The 4,591-nt window shown below is 33.4% G+C and overlaps 1 long non-coding RNA gene across 1 annotated transcript in view; it reads left to right on the forward strand.

Moving 5' to 3' along the window:
* LOC107758155 (uncharacterized) overlaps window positions 1–520 on the forward strand; it is a 16,212-nt gene extending 15,692 nt beyond the window's left edge. Inside the window, exons 2-3 of the long non-coding RNA XR_001641992.1 lie at window positions 409–413; window positions 507–520. This is a non-coding gene — a long non-coding RNA (uncharacterized LOC107758155). The remainder of the gene's footprint in view (window positions 1–408; window positions 414–506) is intronic.
* Window positions 521–4,591: the final 4,071 nt, after the last annotated feature.

The raw sequence follows: 4,591 nt of genomic DNA on the forward strand, positions 1-4,591 counted from the left end.
ATAAAAAAAAAAAAAAAACTTGAGAAAACTTAAACACAAGTCATTTTGAAACATCCTTACAACTAAAAGTAACTGTTTTCTATTTTAATATATTTACATTTTTAAAAATATATTTTAAAGTCTTCAGTGTCACATGACACTGTTATTATTATTATCAGTGTCGAAAGCAGTTGTGCTGATTAATATTTTTGTGGAAACTATGATTCTTTTTTTCCTTCTCAGGATTACTTTACCTGACCCCAAACTTTGGCAGAAATGGCTTGCAAAAAACTAACATGATGGTCTTATTAATGGTTAATCAAAAAAAAAAAAAGTAGTATCTTTGTAAAACGATACTTCATATCAGTGTCTAAGGGAAAGGAAAAAAACCCTTAACTTTTCAGTTGAAAAGAAGAGTATGGTCACCAGCATTTGTAGCATATGTTGGAGTAGTAGAAATTCATGCTCTTCTGTTTAAAAGATTGTCTATTTACACAGATCTTTTCACTAATGATAAAATGTCAGAGTGACAGTAAAAATTTCAGTGCTTCCAGAGCTAGTGGCCCATTTCTCACCCATTTCGATATGTCAGCAAAATTAATGAAGCAAATTACAAAAAACGTTTTCCATCTATCATTGCTAAGGTACTCGATGCTATTGAGCTTATTAGATCGCTGACGGCAGAAATGGACCAGGGAAAGTGTGGAGAACAGATTGAATGAGAAAACACGAAATTTGAGGAAAAAGGTGATATCAGTTCTTGATATCAGTCTTTTATTCATGGTTTTGAAACAGGTTCGCCGGGGGGATTCTAAAGGCCCGACGATGGAGGGCCCCCCCGAGGGGGAAACACGATTTACCGAGGGGAACACAGAACGAGAATTATTATTATTATTATTATTATTTATCTTTATCATGCTTGTAAATATGAGCTTTTTATGGCATAATACAAACATCCTTCACATGAGAATGTCAAAGACTTTGAGGTATGTGCTTTTAAAGGGGTCATATGATGCTGCTAAAAAGAACATTATTTTGTGTATTTGGTGTACGCATCATATGACCCCTTTAAAGCATACACTGCATTACAAAACAGCTTTGAAATATTTAGGAGGGAGATGTATATTTATAGGGATTGGAATCGATAGCCCTTGTGGCTGTGTGATCCATTTGTTTCAGATCTGCCCCGAGGACACAGCTGATATAATCAGCCTGAGAAATATGAGGCCTTTTCTGGTCGTTTCCACTGCGTCTGATGAACAGCGCACTGCTTGTTTACAGATTCAGCAGATGTGGCTCCTGTGTTGCAATGTAGTCAGATGGGAACGATAATTTACCCTGCAATGTTGTGTGTGTGTGCGAGGGAATATCTGTATCCGTTTGTAGATTCTAGCAAGTCTGACCTGTACCCTTGAAAGAGACTAATGGGAAAAAAAGACAAAAACCTTTCACTCTTAATTTTGAACTGCATAACTGATTCATTTCCATGGAAACACAAGGGCAAACATACAAAGCAAACATAAAAATTCTCAGATTACAATATCTATGATATTTACATTTGATATAGACCAATATATTTTTGGAAGTGTAACAGATGAAAAAGTCCTGGATTACTTTCAAGCTTATTTGTAAAGCCAAGACTGGAATAAATAACTTCTTAGATTTACTGTATCTCAAAGCAAGTGTGCAATGTGACCATGTGATATTTGTTTATAGACTGAGTATAAATCAATCCTATTCCTGCAGGTTGTTTATCAAATGAGGCTATTAATGTGATGGATAGCTTGTTCCTCTAAATGCAACAGTCCAACAAACATAATAAAATAGGGTTAAATTAAGCTATTATTTTTCATCTAGTTGAATAATTATATCAATTGTTCATATATGTAAATTAGGAAATAACAAAATATAAGGTTGTGTTTATATATATATATATATATATATACACACACACACATACATACAGTGTTGGGTGTAACTAATTACTAAGTAATTAGTTACTGTAATTTAATTACTTTTCCCTTGAAAACGTAAAGTAAGGGATTACTCATTTTTTTCTGTAATTCAATAACAGTTACTTATTATGCAATTGAACTTAATACTGTGTAAAGACTGTAGAACATTTATATACAATACAATAGCGGATTTAACATCAGAATTTAAAGTCTAACCTTAAAATGCATGCTTTTTATTGTTGAACAAATTAACTGAGTGAATGATTCAATATCTCACTCATAAATACAGTCAATGTTTTTCACTCAAGAGTGAATCAGCAATGTGGAGCAAATTGATTGAGTGAATGATTCAATATCTCACTCATAAATACAGTCAGTTGTTTCACTCATAACTGAATCAGCATTGCTGAGCAAACTGATGTAGTGAAAGATTCAGTATCTCACTCATAAGAATAGTCAACTGTTTTACACTTGATTGAACACAATAACAAGCGCTTTAGACCAAATCAGTTGAGTAAATGATTCAGTATCTCAGTAGTTTTGTTGAATGAATCAGCATTTTCAGCAAATCAGTTGAATGAATGATTTAAATGACTCAGTCATTAATACAGTCATTTAGCGCCACCTAATGGCATAACTATATAATCTGGAAAAGAGTCAGCGCAAAGAGTCAGTGAAAAATCTCCATCACTAATACATAGACCGGGAGTCTGTCTGAAATGCATAAACACAGACAAGTAGAGTGATCGCCTACAAAGTCAGACAAAGTCCCAGTGCCCCAGTAGACCGGAACGAACTGTTGTATTAAACATATTTATTCTGTAACACAGGCTTTGCTAAATGTTATATAAATTAGATTTAATAATTAATCTTATGTTAATGCCACCACTGATAACACCAGAGTGCATGATAAAAATAAGCATGAACATGAGCCATTGTGATAAACAGCCTTGGACAGAAACAGTGTTCATCTATAAATGTCCAGCCCATGGGAAACAAGTAAAGCGGTTTGATCATGTGAATTACAAGATTGTAAATTCTCACTGATATGACATCATAAAATTTCAACGGCCCATGCTATGAATACATTTACCACAAATGTCACTCCAAATAAAGTTGAAAGGAAACTGACTATAAAAAAAAAAAGTCTAAATGAGAGTTGCTTTGATTTTTTTACCCAATAATCTGACCTCTCTTGCTTTATTTTTTTAGAAAGCAAAAAGCAACATTTGTGTGAAAGGTTAGCTGATTAATGCACTTATTGTGTATATACACATATAATAAATATATGTATGTCAAAATTTGAACTCCACAGATGGATGTTCCTTGAAAATCTAGGACATTTGGCACATGAACAGTGATGTGGAAAGCAAACCACATCACAGTATCACAGTTAGGGCTTGTATCAAAGTCTCTTTGAGCATCACTGATGTGACGCGCACCATGATACCATTTTAAATATAAACTAGCTAAATATCTGTCTTCATGATTTATGCTTTTTAAACTTTCTTTAAGGCTGAAAATATAGTCAAGAGCGTAGTCAATAGTGGAGTGCTTTCAGAATGCAGTGGAAAATGATAAAACTTATTTTTCAAATGTGAGTATGATAGAGGCTAATATGCACAACACAATTTTAGCATATTCATGAGCAAATATCTAACAATTACTTTAGCATTTTATGTTATGACACAACAAGTCTAAAAAAAACTATACATATTTTCACATTCATATTATATAACAGTCATCTGAAGTTACCAGACCATGAAATCATCCACCATTGATTTATACTCGTCTTTCTGGTGCTTCCTGTTTCTTCAAGCAAAGCCTGCTGTAACCTTGAGGATGAAAATGGCTGATGGTTTGCAGAGTATAATTTGTCTGAGGTGCATGTGAGAATTATTAAACAGAAATAAGGCGAGGGGCATGATTTTGGCTCAAGAAAACTATAATGAGATTCATTCATAAGCCAATTCATCATCACAGAAAACTCCCTACACAATGTGTTCCGATGTTCTCAAAATAATAACTGATATTACAAATCATTAAGCGCCAGTCTTTACCTCAGTGTGTTCTTACAATGCAACATATTAACAATCACAGCCTTGCTGATTCTGACCAACGCGATTGTGTGTGATATATTTATACAACTATTCAAAAACAAGAAGTTAACACTGCATTTTAGACACAATTACTTTCCTAATTTTGCTTAACCAATAAAAAAATATTTCCAAAGTAAAAGCCAAGCCAACCATTTCCGATCAACACACAGTTATGAATCAGTGAATTAGTGTTTTGAATTAAGTGGTTAAGTGAATGATTCAGTGACTCAATCATAAAGCTACTCCCTTTTTTATTTCCTGAATGAGTCAGTGTTTTTAAAATAATTGGTTCAATGAATGATTCAATGACTCATAAAGACAGTCACTTGTTGCCACCTACTGGCATATCACTTTAAACTGCAGAAAGAGTCTGAATCTCCAAAACCACCAATAATCAATGACATTATGAATCACTCAGCTCTGCAGTTTATCTCTTTAAATGTCCTACATGAATGTAGAAATGAAAAGAAAGTAATTTAGTTCAAATTAGAATTGTCTGTGCACATTTGTATCATGAGTTTTAAAAACCATGAACTGCAGAATCAGTTGCAAAATTAC

The sequence above is a fragment of the Sinocyclocheilus rhinocerous genome, unplaced genomic scaffold (genome assembly GCF_001515625.1).
Source record: "Sinocyclocheilus rhinocerous isolate Xijiao unplaced genomic scaffold, SAMN03320098_v1.1 scaffold894, whole genome shotgun sequence".
Lineage (NCBI taxonomy): Eukaryota > Metazoa > Chordata > Actinopteri > Cypriniformes > Cyprinidae > Sinocyclocheilus > Sinocyclocheilus rhinocerous.